Source organism: Opisthocomus hoazin, chromosome 4, assembly GCF_030867145.1.
Source record: "Opisthocomus hoazin isolate bOpiHoa1 chromosome 4, bOpiHoa1.hap1, whole genome shotgun sequence".
NCBI classification, from domain to species: domain Eukaryota; kingdom Metazoa; phylum Chordata; class Aves; order Opisthocomiformes; family Opisthocomidae; genus Opisthocomus; species Opisthocomus hoazin.
In genome coordinates this window covers 10290281-10306412 of record NC_134417.1, presented here as the reverse complement: position 1 = coordinate 10306412, position 16132 = coordinate 10290281, and the positions used below count along the sequence as shown (strand labels likewise).

At 40.9% G+C, this 16132-nt stretch overlaps 1 protein-coding gene and 1 long non-coding RNA gene across 2 annotated transcripts in view; both read left to right on the top strand.

The window, feature by feature from the left end:
* The window catches only part of IRS1 (insulin receptor substrate 1), a 55501-nt gene extending 54319 nt beyond the window's left edge, over window positions 1-1182 (top strand). Inside the window, exon 3 of the mRNA XM_075417895.1 lies at window positions 129-1182. The gene's annotated coding sequence lies outside the window, so the exon portion shown is untranslated. The remainder of the gene's footprint in view (window positions 1-128) is intronic.
* Window positions 1183-11594: 10412 nt separating this feature from the next.
* The window catches only part of LOC142361101 (uncharacterized), a 31687-nt gene continuing 27149 nt past the window's right edge, over window positions 11595-16132 (top strand). Inside the window, exons 1-2 of the long non-coding RNA XR_012763629.1 lie at window positions 11595-11857; window positions 12124-12266. This is a non-coding gene — a long non-coding RNA (uncharacterized LOC142361101). The remainder of the gene's footprint in view (window positions 11858-12123; window positions 12267-16132) is intronic.

Here is a 16132-nt window from a genome sequence, read left to right as displayed (position 1 = left end):
TTTTCAAGGTGCTGGCATTTTCAGATTGGTTGATAACTCTTTTAAAGGAGAAAAAGGGGTGGGGAAATAATTACAGAAAAGTATTTGAAGTGCCCGTGATGCTAATTTTCTTTCTCTTTCAATTTCAGAATGATGACCTATACAACCTCAACAAATCCTTCTTTTAACTCATGGGTATCAAGACTATAAATGTTTCATGCTATCACGACAAGGACCTCACCTCCTCCTCCTCCTCCTCTTCCTCTGTAAATGGGTACGATGCATCCAGTTCAGTTTGTTTACTTTACACAAACCTCAGGAGTTCGTTGACTGAGCTGCACATCCTGTGTTGTGCCAAGCAGAAGCACTGTGACACCTGGACAATGAGTCTCTCTTACTTCATCCTCTACCAGAAGGACTTAGCTGGCCACAAAGAACTGATGTGCCCACCACTATGGCATGGTGAGAATGGGTATTTTACTAGCACATTTACACAACTTCATTTGCTGCTGAAAACCTGTATGACAAATCATCAGTGTAAATTATTACATACAAAACTTAATGTTGGTTGAAGAGTATTAAATATTTAACATAGGTTTTGATTTATACATGTACTTTTTTAATTAAAATGTAACTTTTCCTACAGCACATCTTTTTTGATGTGGAACTGAGGTATACTATATTCTGTTGTAAACAGAGTGGGAAACCTGCTTAAAACAAGGCTTTGAAGAATAGAGTAGGGTACTATTCTTGTTTTAAGATTGTAATTCAGAAAATAATATAATATGAGTCATTGGTCCCTGGGCCTTGATTGTACAGTCATATTTACTGATACTATCAGTTGTAAGATAACCCTGATGATGAGTTGAGTTCTTTCCAAAAGAAAAATAATTTTGTACTCCTTGTAAAATAAAAGTCTGTATTAACTACAATGAAGACAAGCATTACTGTACATGGTATTTACAAGCGTCAACTTGAATTCATCAGTTGCACAGAAATTGACAAGAAAATCAGAAAAAAAGAAATCGAAGTCTTCCATTGTATATATTGTAAAGAAAAAAAAAACAACCAAGAGAAAACCGCAAAACAAAATTAAAGCAAAAAGGGTGAACTTTTCAAATTGACTTTCCCTGGAATGAAAATGTGGGTGTTTGTAAATTCTGGAAATCTCTTTCTATATGTAATAAACTAGATACTGTTTTATCTGCTGTAGTGTTTTTTTGGGGGGTTTGTTTTCTTGGTAAACTGTCTCAAATAATCTCAAATTGTGCCACTAGGTTTCTTTGATGTTTCCATTGTGTGTATTTGAGAATGGCTGTGGCTCAACACAGTTTAAGAATAAAGTCAAGTGTAATTAGGCATAGTAGGGAGTTTGCTTCCTTGAATTATTTCACTAAAGCTCATTTCAGTTTGCTGGAGAATCTTCAAGATACAGCCCTCCTTCCACTTAAGCCAGTGGAGGGGTCACAGAAGGTGGAATCACTGGAAGCTGTAGCAAGACTTCAGCATAGAATTTGAAAAGAACGGCCCAGGTGATTGTCTGGAATTCAGTGCAAGAGGAAGGATGAGGAAGAATTCTTCTGTGACTCTCCTGCGCTCCGCTCTGGTTCTGTGCAGATGGAAATTCTTTTGTGCATAGCATTTGCAGAGCCTTAATTCTTTTGCGGACTGGAAAAATACTGAGATGATGGATTTCCAAGTAGAACATTGTTGAAGTGATAATTGAACTTGAAGCCATGTCAGGTCCCAGTTGGTCCCGCCTCCTGCTTCTGTGAAGCAACGCGATGGACCAGTCCACATTTGACAGGATTCTTCTTACGAGGAAAAGGCAGGCACTCGAAGCACCAGCTCTCCCTGCAGGGTGGCTGTCAGACCCTCAAAGAAGGGGTTTCTTTCCCCTGGGATGTTTAAGGCGTCTGGGTTTAGGCTGTGGTTAATGCCATGTCCTCTTCTGACTGCAGTGTAGACAAAGGGACCATTGCACAGCTATTTTTCACCTCTCCTTTTGCTGGAAGCTTGCCATTCCCTTAGATCTGCTGGTGTTATTGCACATATATAACCACTTCAACCCTGTCAAGTCAAAATACTCACTTAAGAAAGGACTTAGACCTTAAAGAATATATAAATCTCCCCAGATCGCTGGGAACAGTTGGATGAGTGGTGATGCTGGCAGATGTGAGGATATTGTTGCACGGTGGGGCTGCAGCCTGGGCAGGACCTGCGACTGCTCAGGGGGCTGCCCTTGGAAATCTTGCCCTTTGCTGACAGAACAGTCTTCTCCCGAGGAGGCTGATACCAGTCAGTAAAAGGCAAGAGGCTCTGCTGTTTTTTTACGTAGTGGGGGTCAAGCTGATCCACAGTAGCTTGCCTGTTACTCTTGATGAACATTGGTGTGTATTTTTTGCAAAGAATCATTAATATCGAAGGCAGCACTTGCTTTAAAAAGAAAGCCACATGCATCAGACCAGTATTTAAATTTGTTACCCATTTTCATTTTAACTTAAGATCCTTCTTTTTTTTTAATGATCCTTCTTGTTTTTTAATGAGGTTTGGTTGCAATGAAAACTTGCATATGTTCTGAAATAAAAACATAAAAACAACTCACCCGCAACCCCTTTGCCCACAGCCTTCCCCAGCTTAATGAGTTAACATAAATGTTCACTGTGTCGATTTGGTTGCTAAATATTAGCTCATGTTGATGTTGAAGTGCCTTGGATGGAACAGTATTTTATGGCCATTGTGCTTTGCATTGTTTCAGATAATTTGCATGCTTTAGCAATTACTGAAATAATAGATTTGTAGGTAGTGGAAGCTACTGTTAAGTTTTAAAAGGCATTAATGAGTACGTTGAATCCAGGTAGAAGTATTTTGCAGTGATACATCTATGAGCAAATTTTTTTCATAAAATATGAACTTCAAAAATGTTGGAACTGGGAATGGTCATTACGGAAGGGAATGGTGGGGGGAGGATAGTGCTGATCGGGTGGGTTTCTGTTCATGTTAAGAGTGATGAACAGCCAGAACAACAGCTTGTTAATCATGTTAACGTGCTTGTTTTTATGTTAATTGGTTTTTTTCCTAGTAAAATTAAACATGCCTGTTCAGCGAATGTTTTGCAAAGGCTTTTGAAGCAAAATGCATTCATAACCAAATCTGAAACTCTTGATTCTTTTCTTGCATAGGTTTTTATTCTTCTAAATTGCAAACTTTTGATAAATAGACCATTATTATCCAAACCCTTTTAAATTAAAGCGTAAATGCCTAAAAAATATGGTACTATCCTATCTTATCCTTTTATGAATTCTTTTGTTTCATCTGTCACAGAACAGGTTATCATTACTTTAAGTTTGAAAATGAGCACATGGGGATCAGTCCCACATCAGCCAGTAAAACGCAGATGCTCAGGAGTTTATTTTGCTTTGAATTTTTTCAAGTGGAAGTTTCTGGTTAATATTTTGAGTTCTTCTGGCTCCATTACTGGGACAACTTCAGTTTTCAAAAACTCTGTACTGAATGCATTTGTTAGTGCTATTGGTTGAAAATGAATGGGTTTGGAAAAACCATTTGAAGCAGTCTCCAGGAGCACAAACAACACTGACACGCTTGGGTTTTTGCAAGGATTGCTGTCTTCAAGCTCAGTTTGATGCGGAGTTGGCATGTATGTTGTGGAACTCTAAATAAATTTTTGCCCTTCTAGTCTTTGATATTAACCCCTTTAATTCATATTTAAAATGTCATATGTCTCCTATAGTGTTTATTAATTTTTTCCCAGCAAATGTACAAATTCAGAAAGGATAAAGGAAACTTGGGCCGTGTTTATAAGCATATTCTAGTGCTGCAGCCTTACTTTCTGCATGTTTAAGAACTAAGTATCCGTGTCCAGCTTGCTACCAGCTGACTTCTAGCTGGAGCTATTATTCATGCCCTCTATTACACTCAAGGGCTGTGTAATGAGTAGTATGTGCTTAAATGGGTCCCATCAACTTAGCGTGTGCCATATGTCAGTTACATAACTCTACTCCGCAGCGGCGGATTAATGCAGCAATACGAACAGCCTTCACAATCACTGCTGAAACGATTAGCGGAAGCCAGTACATGGGAGCAGCTGAAGTAACGCACGTCAACTGTTAATTGAGCAAGTCTAGATGGATGTTTGAGTGCTCTATTCTGCAACTTCATTCACCTAAGCTAGCTCAGTTTAAAGAAGCAATACTGAAAGTAATGAAGCTGGGGTGAGTCTTTTGGCCATCTCTTGTGTGAACTCCAGCCTGTCTTTGGGTGCAGCCAATGGTTTCTTTGGTTGGTTTTTTTCAGCCTGCAAGCTTTGAGGCTACTTCACTGGTGTAAGTGATGGTCTTCACCCCTGTTCAGTTCACCTTGTATTTACCTGCTGATTAGTAATTTCATTAAGCTGTGACTTTGAAGATACTGTAAGTTCTTTGTGAACTTATCAGATGCCTGTATGGAGTTCTTCAGGCTGTAAGATGGAGAATGGAAAAGAGTGGAAGTGGAAAACAATTCAGGACTTCCAGTTATTTTTTTTGTCTTTGTACCTCTAAGGTGATACTATTCTCAAAAAAAGATGGAATGAGAAATTTGAGATAGGGAGGACCATGATCTGACATACTCGCCTCTTTCCAAATGTATGTTCTGAAAGAACATTTATATGCAAGAGGAAAAGGTGGAGGCTAATCAATGACTACTTGAGAAAGCAGGCATCATTCTAACTTCTGTATTTAAATACTTTCAGGTTGGAAGTTTTGTATTCTACATTTGGACTATCAATAACGGGATAATCAAACATTAGTGCATGCCTGCAGTGGGCAGACTCAGATATTACAGAGAACAATCCAAGAACTCTGCATCTATACTCTAAGACAGAGTAAAGCTGGGGGCGAGGCTTCTCGGAGGGTCAGAGGGGGGAACTCGAACACCTTGTGCCTTGCGAAGCTCACTGGGAACAGGTTTTCTGTAAAAGGTTCTGTGCCATTCTGAACTCCTGATCTAAATTGGTAGTTGGTTTGAAAATTCGTATTTCTTGTTACCCAAGGGCCATGTAAAAGTAAATGCTGGGAAATTCCCCTAACGCTGCACAACCTATAGAAGGGCTCTGTGTGGTGGGTATCCCTCTGGCTGCAAGGATCCCCGAAACTCCCCATTTCGGCTGTATTAGGATACTTGGCAGTTATATTTGGAGATGAAAAATAAGAAAATAAAATAAAAACTTCATGTCTTCTGTAGATTAAACCAATTGAATACATCTCAGAGAAATGAAGTTATCTGTTGGCAGATAAACTACAATGAATCAGAACCACAGGAAGAGGAGTCATTCTGTGTCATGGCTTGAAAAAAACGGGGATGCTTTTTCAACTACTCTTAGGCCCTGCTTCTATCGATGGAAATTGAAGCACTGATTATTGAGAGGAAAGAGACCTGACTGGAGAACTCACCTGCTGTGTTTGTAGAGGGTAGAGTGTTGCAAGGAAAAGCCGTTACAGCAGCAATGCGGCTACAGAATTGATAAAAATGCCAGATAATGCCTTTGATAATTTTCCCAGTAATTTTTAAAAAGTTCTGCCTTACAGCTCTGTTCCTGTCCAACCATCCAAAGGCTCATGGCATTACCGTACATTGTATGCAGCAGTCACAATCTCTGCCTTTCTTTTATGCTTTTAATTCCAAAACCAGCCTGGCATGGTTGGGCTGTTTGATGTCATGACGGAACCTTCCTGGTATGGAAGCGGGGCTGGATGTCCCTGCCGTTGCCCATGGCTGGGCTGTGCGGGGCTGGGGCGGGGGCACTTTCTGGGGGCCCCCTGGTCAGCTGGGCAGTGGCAGCTTCTGTCTCTCATCCCCTCATTTGTTTGGGGTTTTTTAATAACAAATTATTAATTAGACTGAATAAAATGTCAGTTATGTCACAAATTATTTATTATCAATAAAATACATTAAAGTTGAAATGTCGGGAGTTTTCTCCTCAGTTTATTGTCGACAGTGGTAGCGCCCTGTGAGGTTTCCTCACTGCAGCGGCAGTGCTCTATTTTTCCACTTTTTTGAACATGAACTGGAAAACAAATAACCATTTATCAATTTACTGTTTCATCTTCAGCTGGTGAATTTAGAACAGCGTTTCATTTTTCTTTAAACTGTTTGGAAATGTGATTAAGGCAGGAGTCTGAGGAGACAACAACAAAATTTCTCGCATACCCTGATTCCCTCTGCGGTCAGCTGAGATGGGTGCAAGGCAAACTTGTCATTGTTTGCTGCTTCAGGCCATATCTTCTGAAATCAACGACGGGTTATTGGCTTTTGGTTTTAAAAGTCTGATGGAAACGAGGTGAGCGTCCAATACCTGTGGTTGCAGTCTCAATCCAAAACATGGATTGAGCCCATGAAGGGCCAAAAAGTGGTTATTTGTACTTTAAATATGGGTATGACTAACTTCAGAGGAAAAAGGGTGTCCTGCAACAACCTTTAGATACTCCTACAGTTTCAGTAACTAGGGTATGATTATCTTTTCTCCAGAGTGGCCTGAAGGCCCTGTGCACTGAACCTGCATGCTGTTACCTCCTCAGAAGAGGAGATCAGGGCCATCTTGCCCAGTCTGCCATTTTACCACAACCTCTGGCTGTCCTCAGCTGCGTGGCAGAGCAGTCTAGCTCGTCCTGCCAGCGTGCCTTTCTTCACCAGTAGCATGTTTTGCATTAATTTCGGCTTCACCGCACATCTGTGATGGCTGTAACACAAACTGCCAGTGGATTTCTTTCCAGCTTCCCTTAGTCATGCAGCCCGTCTCCTTCATCCACACCGTCGGTGCCACCTAAGTGGGATCCCATGGGAAAAGGTAAGCTGAAATTCTCTTTCCTAAATCTGCCAGGAAATAATCGGCCTGGGCTTCTTCCCTGTCAGGCTTTCTCTGTGTGAAGTGGCCTGGCAATCCGTTGGCTCATCACCAGTCTCCCAGTCGTGTGGCTAATCCTGAGGGTTGTCATCTGAGATGGAAGATGAGGAGAAGGGTCTGAATGTGACACATGTACGTGAAAGATCAAGAGACTTCTGCTTGCTGTGTTATTTTTAAAATTGGAGCTAACAGCGAGACGTGAGTGAGCTGTTTGCTCTCCTCTTCCCTCTTCCAAAACATGGTATGAATATGGATAAATCATTTAATAGTATTACCTTAGTTTTGTGAATGCAAAGTGAAAATGCTTTTTACATTCTTCATCGAATTGTTAGTAGGATTAAGTAACGAATAAGAAGTACTTGACTCCTGCAGTGTTGGGCAACATAGAAATGCTTGTAAAGAAACCACAGAAACTTTGTTGTTGCAGAACAGTAGTACTGTGCAGCCCTGCTTACCTCCAGATTTCGGCCCCCACTTCAATGCTTCCTCTGTATTGTCTTGCTCGCTCAGAAAACTTGGTTGCTGGAAGGTTTTGTTCTGTGCTTAGTCCAGCAGTCCCTTCCACTCTTGAGTTCCGTTATAGCTGTTGCACAGTCAAGGTGTTCTCCCCAGAAGGTAAACGTTTTAAGCCAGATCTGCAGTTCCTCTCAAAAAACCTTCTTTGTAATCTATTAATGGAAGTCCTGCTTGACCCGGACTCAGGAGACCACTGCTATTCAGGAAGACCAGTGCTGACAATTCATTAAAGCGATCTTTACAAAACAAAGCCTATAAACTAAACACGGAAGCTTAAAGCAAGTATATCCTTAAATGAAGAATGGCTTTATGCGCATATACAAGTGCTTTGGGGTGTCTGTGTTTGTTTTTCCAGCAGTTCCATCGTGAGATCTAGGAGCTCTGTGAAATGAAGATCTTCAAATCTTCCTTGAAGATACAATGCTCTTCTCCACTAATGTCTTGACTTTGTGCCCTGTCAAAACAGAAGCCTCTTTTAGTTGTAGTGAGCTAGTCTTCCTCCTCCTAGTACCTCTTCCCATGGACCCTTCAAGGAGGGAGCTTCTTATCGTTGAGCTCCTCCTCTCTTCAGCTTACTGGTGAGCTCTTCCTGCCTTCCTGAAACTATTTTTCTTTGCTTTCCTCTTTTCTGTGAGGCATTTTTAGCCCCTGAATGTTCTTTGGCTGCTGTATGCTGACTTTGGGGACAGTGCTGGCTTAGTGAAACCTTGCCCTCTACACAGGTACTGCTACTGCACGACCACGACATGCCAGCAGAACTTTGCGGAGACACACTGCGAGCAGTATCACTGGAGTGACTTGGATTTAAATGGCCTGAGAATAGGGGAAAGTGAGAAATCCTTAACTTGAAATTACCACTGAAGGCAGTGGATCCTGAAACTACAGGCTCTCCAGTTTCACTGTAAGTAAATGGGATTGTAGCATTAAATTTTTTGGGGAAATAAGACCATTTTCCACATTATAGAATTATTTTGGTTTTAAAAGGCTGTGTCTTCTCTGGTATCTTAAACTTGAAATAATGGCCTGATGGAATACTGGGTGGTTTTACCTGGTTGAGTAATTTTGTTCCCAACTAGATGTGTGGAATGATTTCACTGGAAGTAAGACCTCCAAAATAAAAAGTGAGGTCACTTTAAAAAAAAAAAACCACTATCATTTCATAAATGCAATTCAGAACATTATTACACAGGTAACAACACTACTCAAAAGGCAGAACCTTCCAGCATGAGACATGGCAACCTGTTAAACTTATTCTGGATTTAGAGGAAGAGAAGCAAGCAACTAGAAGCCTAACAGCTCGGAGAACATGCTACTTTGATGGGATCCAAAATGAACTTGGTATTTGGCTCAGAGTCTCTTTCGCACAATATGTTTGTTACACACCTTGCTAGCTGACAGTGCAGTGAAATTTTTTCCTAATGAAACTGCAATCACTGTAAAATACTTGCGTATCCTTGCTAAGCAAATAACATTGTCATAACTGTGATGTAGGTTTGTCTGTCCATTTTCTTAACAGTGTTCTTATTTAAGCAGCATGTTTGTCATATATAACAGTAATATAAATTGATGCCAAATAGATTAAGGAGAGCTGTGAGCAACATCTGTAAGAACTTACTGGCTTTTGGGGTGTTTTGTTTGCTGCTTATTACCGTTGTGTGCATGAGGAGTAGAAACCACTTTCAGAAGCTTGTCAGTGAAGAATCAATGATAGATGGCATCGCAGTAGACATTCAGATAGGTGCTCTCTGACAACTTCATAATTGATCTGTGTGTAGACACTTCAAGTCTTGCTATCCAGCGATCAGCAGCTCTTCTAGCTCCAGTGGTCACCAGAAGTTATTTTGGGAAATTACAGGAAGCGCATGCTTAGTCTGAAAATAGTTAAGGCCATTTCTTAAAAAGAGGAATTAAGCCATGAATGACTTACAATTCACAAGGATAACTGTCATTGTATTATAATACTTCTCTAAAAAAATATTTCAATAGCTATAATGAGAAGGAAACAAGAAATGAAACTCAAGGGAAACAAATTACCAGTCCAATGTGCTCTAATTCTCCCTTTTTCCTCTTCGCACATTTTGTTGTTTTTGGTATTTCTGCATGTTCTTTTTCAAAGCAAACTTTACCCAGCAAGCAAAAGTCAGATTTCTCATGCCTATCATTTGCATTCCTGTGTTGCTTCTCAGTTGTTTTCCAAGGTTGACAACGATAAATTTAAATTGACTTTCTTTGATTTGACAGCCTTAGTGTTGTAGCCCAATTCCACCTTTAATATACCTATTTGGTGCTATTGTGATACTGCAACGCTGTCTCTGTAAGTGTAACATTGTGTGCATTTTCATTTATTATGAAGGAAAATAATTCAGAAATGAAATTGTGAGGACTCTTAAGGCCATGCCTTCAGAAGCAGGTTTTACCTCCTGTGCCCCTTCACGGGAAAGGAAGGGTCGGGAGAGTTCACACAGGAGTGCTGATTTTGCTGCAGTAAAATGCAATGCTTCCATATGATCATAATTTTACATTACTTCTCCAACTTTGTCACTGCCAAAATTAATCAGGGTAATGTATGGCAGAGTGAACTGAAATACACAAACACAGTAAGGTATCCTGGCTTCCTGAGACAGAAAACCAAGGCGTTCATTGCTGAGAGGGAGCTGAATTAACAGGAGATAATTGTCTGTCATACAAAGTAGTCCGTAAGATATCAGCGTGTTGTTTTGTGTCGTGTTTTGTTTGAACAGTGAGGCTTAAAATGCGGCTGCTTAAAGGAAGAGGGAGTTCGGTGTCATAAGGATTGTTTGTTCGAGGGTGAGGGGAAAATATCGTGGTTCCCTGCTAGGTTTTTTCTATGATAATGGCAACCGTACACGGGTTGGCGTGGCAGTATCCTGTGCACAGGCTTCCATAAACCAACATCATGAGGCACACAGCAAATAAAGACTTTCCAGATTATAATTATTGTTTAGTCATTCCCTTGTTTTAGAACCAGCTTAGAGAGCGGAGAATAGAGGTAACCCTTCCTCGCACCAGCAGAATTTGAGGGAGCTGAAAGCTAGGCGATAGGCTCGAGCTTGGACACATGTTTATGGAAGGAAGCAGTGGGTTAAAAAAATGTAGCCAACAAAGATTGGAAAAAGCCTAAAAAAATCCCCATTTGTGATCTTTGCCCATGGAAACAGCATGATCGAAGTGGAGCTTGGGTGCTGAACTCAACCCCGCTCACACCAGCGGGGCGATCCTCTCCTGACTGGCGTTATCTGATCTCCCCTCGGCAGAAGTGACCTCGAGAGCAAGGTGCACAGCGGCATCGGAGCGCTCAGTATTGGCCCTCTCTGTGGAGCACGCGTGGTTGCGAGGGCGGCGTGGTGGGCCCGCTGCCCAGACCCCGGCAGGGGCTGCACCCAGCCCTGCTCTGGTGGGAACCCTCTGGGTGCTGTTCGTCGCTCGCCCCGACACCTGGAGTTAGGAGCCACCACCCAGGTGTACAGTGGGGACGTACCTGCTTAAAACAAACGGGAATTTGGCTGCAAGCTTCTGAATGTCTGCCTTGCTCACAGGAGCAGGCAGAACATGTCATGACTGAGTAAATTCCTGCAGCTCACAGTCAAAATGGTCCGCCTTCGGTTTTATAATTTATGAATATGTTGCTGGGGATAAACATAGGGCTTGCGTGCTCCAGGCAGTGTTTAAAGCTCTATCTTGCTCTTGTTTCCCTGCGTAACAAAATCCCCATCACAGATGATAGCCAGGCCAGAGACAAGGCTGATAATGAATTGATGTTAATATATCTTTTTTTTAACACATACAGTTAGATTTCTTTGTTCATACCTTCTTGTGTGTAGAGTATCCCCACATCCTCGGCACCTGCGTGGAAAGTCTGCCACTGCTCCTAGAGTGACATGACCTAGATTTTAAAACAAAAACTGAACCCAAGAGGTTTTCAGCTGTAGGCTTACAGTTTCGCTGGAACTGAACTTTCCCAAAAGTACATTGGCCTTGATCAAGGTCTGGAACGGGTGAGCCGAGAAGGGAATTCTTGCAACTCACCCCTGACTTTCAGAGCCAGCTAGCATAATTATAGTTTAGCTACTGGCCGGTAGTACTGCTCTGGATAGCATCAAAGCATTCTTGTAAAGCATTTTGAACTACTCCCAGTGACCACTTCTGTGGTCGGTGTGTAGTAACTTCTGAGCACATACTCAACTGTGCCTTGTCCAAAGAGTTATGCAGTGTCTATATAAGGACACCAGCACGGATCCGTGTGAGTTACCCATCTATCAAAAAGCTCCGTTGTGAAGACCGGATAATTTGACTACCCGGGCATTGTGGCATCCGTTGCATAACTGTACTTCAATCGCTGTCTGGAGTCCGTGGCAGCTGCCCAGGCAGGATCTGTCGTATCGGCTAATGCACCCGAATGGACTGTATCAAAAGCTTTAGCAAATCAATGCCGACAGAAATGTAATTTGACTTTAATCAATTTTATTGTTAGAGTAAAACAGGAAAATGTAGATAAAAGCTTTTAAGAGTACAGAAAGGAAAAATTTAATTTGTAGGAAGCTAATTAATTTGTTTTTGAGATGTCTTTTTTCAGTCCTTTGGTGGAGTGCAGCTTGTTTCAAGAAACTGACTTGCCGGAAGGGAAAGACGGTGTCCGCGTAGCAGTGTTATTTCTCTGCGCAGAGGTTAGCATAAATTGTGTGCATTTATTTTCTTCTTTCTCTAAGGACCTACAATACACTAAAGTTTTTCAAAAGAAAATAAAAAGAAGGAAAAAGGGAATTCAGTGGAACTGTAGAAGATAAGAAAAGAGGAAATGGAAAAACATCGGAGAGTGGCTGTGTGTACAAAAGCGTGTGTACGAACGTAGGTGGGTGAAACCAACACGTGCTCCAGCAGCACCGACTGCAAGCTAACCAAAAGTCACAAATTGCCCTTGAAAACTCAGTTCTATTTTTATCTCACAGCAGCCTGAACATCTGTATTTAGTAGGCATTTGTTCATCGGTGAATTACACGGAGTGATGTTTTTTGTATGGGGTTCAGGTTGTGGTTTGCTTTCTGTGGCAGTTGTGATGCGTATGTTCTGTGGGATGTATTTGAAGATGAGTATCTGTTGGAGGAAATGTTGAATTATTTGTGTTTCAGCGTATGTTGAATATTCACCCAGGACTCAATTTCAGTAATAGACCTGTTTCTGCGAGGTGGGGTCCAGTTCAGCAGTTTCAATTGAAGGTGAGTTTGGAGTTATTTTCCTGCAGGTGGTAGCCATCCTGGATCTCTGGCCGTGTAAAAGAGGTCAGTGTGTGATTCTTGCTTCTATAGCAGGCTGCTTAGCGTATCAGATAATCCTCTTCTACTGCTGTTAGTTTTGAGGGAGATCTGTTCTGGAAAAGACAACTACAGATAAATCTGCCTACTCATTTAGATGCTATCTGAAGAATGTCTGTGAAATTAAGAGGCCAAATATTGACATTTAACTGTAGTCATTGCGTATTAATGCCTGTTCCTGTTTGTAATACCATGTGCAATGAAAGAAATTAAATAATGAAATTTCCTATAGATGTATGTAAGATTATCACAGCTGTCAGTCAGCCTATTCTGATAATACTGTGAATCTGAGCATTAATTTTCAAATGCTCTCCTTTTCCTAGTTTTGTGTCAGCTTGCTGCTGCTATTCTTAACTCCTGAGCAGTCAGCATTTGGGTCGGAGGAAGATGAAAAGTAGGTATTTCATGTCTGTGTTTCTTATTGAGGACAGCTTAAAAGCTGGAGAGGTACATCTGAGCATTTGTGGGAGAAACAAGGTGAATACACATCAGAACTAAGTACTATGAATTTTCTATTTATGTTTTTAAAACAGGTGAGATTTTTATAAAGTAATTAGGAACTACTTTAATGTGACAGACATAGAAATTATCTTTATTTTTTATTTCTGGCGTTTAGAATTGGCCTGATTTCCAGCAGTGCCAGGCAATGACAAATGCTGTCTTTTACATTGGGCTCTGAGGTTATGGCACATTTCTGAGAACCAAGCTGTTTGCTGCTACTTCTGCACTTCTAAAACTAATTTTTCAAGGTATTCAGGACCATAAAAAGTGATTTATAGAATTTCCGGATATTGTGAATTATTTGCAAAAATTTTGTATTTTCAGGAAATATATTGCAATTCTTACAGCACCGTGAAAGAGCAACAGACCTAAAAAAAAAATGTTTGCGTGAGCTGTCATGCATTTGGGGATTTAAATTTGTCATCTTTTTATTTTGTTAATGATTTGCAGTGCTTTTTCTGTTTTGTTCTGTTCAAAGGGGATAGTGCTGATAAAGAAACAGCTCTCTCCTTCTGCTTGGTGTGAACTCGCGCCTTTAAGTTAGTAATCCACATATTGAAAAGTGTGTATCTGTGCACATACATGTGCATGCACATAAATAACAATTTCTGAGAAGAGAGAGAGGGGAATGCTGTGAGAACTGCCTCAATAACTTCATGAACTTCAGTGCTGACTGCTCTGAAGAGTTACGATCCTCCTGTTCTCGGCTGAGCATTGCTGTAGGGTCATACTACTGTTCTTTGTGCTGTGTAGATTTCCTTGCCCGCTTGCAACAAAAAGATCCCCTGCTTTTATTGTAGCATTTCTAATTTGTAACAGATCAGCAGCCCAGTGTTGTTTCTTTGGCAGGATGAGGCCATCAAGACCTATCCTTTTTGGGACTTTCCAGGTGATTTACTAGCCATGACTTTGCCTTCATACCACACTTGAAGTTTCATCAAAATAACGCAGAATGTATTGGGACCAAATAAATGGCATAGGCTGGAGTATCTGTTTGCCAAGATAACCACAGTAAAACTTGCCAAACCAAACATTATCGTTAGAAACATGGCTTGACCATAATGCCTATCTCTGAACTGGAGTGGGAATGGTTTCATGGGAAAAAGTTTGCTCAACAATATACAGGCTCACAGACACTACATTTGGAGAAGAGACAGCATACCTCATTTAAGTAAGTTTAAACTGCAGCCAGTACTGTGGTTTGTGGCTGATCTTTATTACCTGCTGTCTTTTCAGATTCTACTTAATTTTTTAAATGTTATCTCAAGAAAATGCCCCTTTTTTTTAATTTTCTTTTTGTTTTGAAACTTGTTTCCCCCATTGCTCTTTTTGAGGACTCATTAGAGAAAGCAATTTATATTTCCATCAAAGATTCTTCTTCCATTTTGCCTTTGAATTTTGTGACTGTAGGATGCCTCCCAGAACATACAGCTTATTCTTAACTTTACATTGTTGGTGGAGTTTAGCTTGAAGCATCATTAAAGCATTTGAAGTTAGGGAAAAATAAGGGTTATGTGATGAGATTATTGGAAAAGAAAGAGAAAGAGATGGACTGGATGTTGGGCTTATCATCTTTGCATTCAGTAGTGGAGTCAGATTCCCAAATTTAGTAGCATCATCTAAGAACAGCTCACACCTTTTAAGTGGCTTAAAAGCTGAGGTCCTGAGAGGCAGTTTCCACACTTTTCGTAATCTACCTGAGGTTTATTAATAGAAGTGTGTCGGTCGTGGGTGGGAACGACAGCGCAGGGTAGATTCCTCAGCACCCAGAGCTTGCCCAGCCCCACAAAGGAAAACCAGCACATTTATAAGCCAGGTGCTAGTTTAGTTGGAATGTCTTTTCCCTTCATTTTTTGGGAATGAAGCACTCGGGTGAGACAAGTGCTGTGAGGAGGGCGGTGGCAGCAGGGAAGCTGTGTGAACAGTTTGTCCCCAGGGGACTGGACTGCAGTAGTGCAGATGCAAATCACCAGATAAAGGGGATTAAGTAATCGGGGTAAGTTTCTTTTCCCGATAAACTCCGTGGAAACTTTGCTGTTGTGTCCCCTTGTTCTTTAGCGAGAAGAGCTATGATTAAACAGCAATGCTGAGGTTGCTTCTCCCCTGTATGGAGTTAATTCCAGTAGGTTCTGAAGAGGGAGAGGGGCTGATGAAGCATTAGACTGCCGTGCTTTCAGCTGTCCTTTCCTTTCCGTTTCGCTTAAGCTTTTCTATCGAGGATCATCCAAATATATGCCATCTCGCCTCGTGAATGTGTCTAGTGTTTCATTTTGTCCCTGGTTAAAATTCTTAAGTGCTTTGTGTTTGGTTTTTTCCAGGCATCAGTGCAGCTCATGTTTTGTTCTTCCCATAGTTTCCATCACACTTTGACAAATTTTGACTATCCTTTCACCAGCTTTATTGTCACTTGTCTCTGTGTTACTGTTTCTCAGCTTGTCATTTAATAACTGAAATACTAGGACATATAAGAACATGGGAAATGACATATATCACCCAGTTGTCATGTTTGGAATTGTAACAGCTCTGTTGCACATGATACAGTTGTAAATTAAAATTTTCCATTGACCTGGAGCTTAGAAGGGTATTCTCATTACAGTATTTGCTTTGTCAGTTTTGCTGCTCTTGATATGTTTATATCTGGGTTTTTTATCTTCCTATTTCATTTTGCTATTCCCAGTAAAAATCCATTTCTCTGGAAAGCCCTTGCCTTTATGCAACCATGCTTGGGACTGAGTGAAAGGTTTTCATTGTAAACTGATTGGCAAAAAGTATACAAAATCCTGCATGTTTTATCTATGCAGGAAGCTATGAAAGTTGACTTTTTTGTAATATCGAAGGAGAAAGGAGAAAATGATGTCTTTTAAAAATGGCTGTGTCTGAAATAATACAGAATAGGAAGGTTATT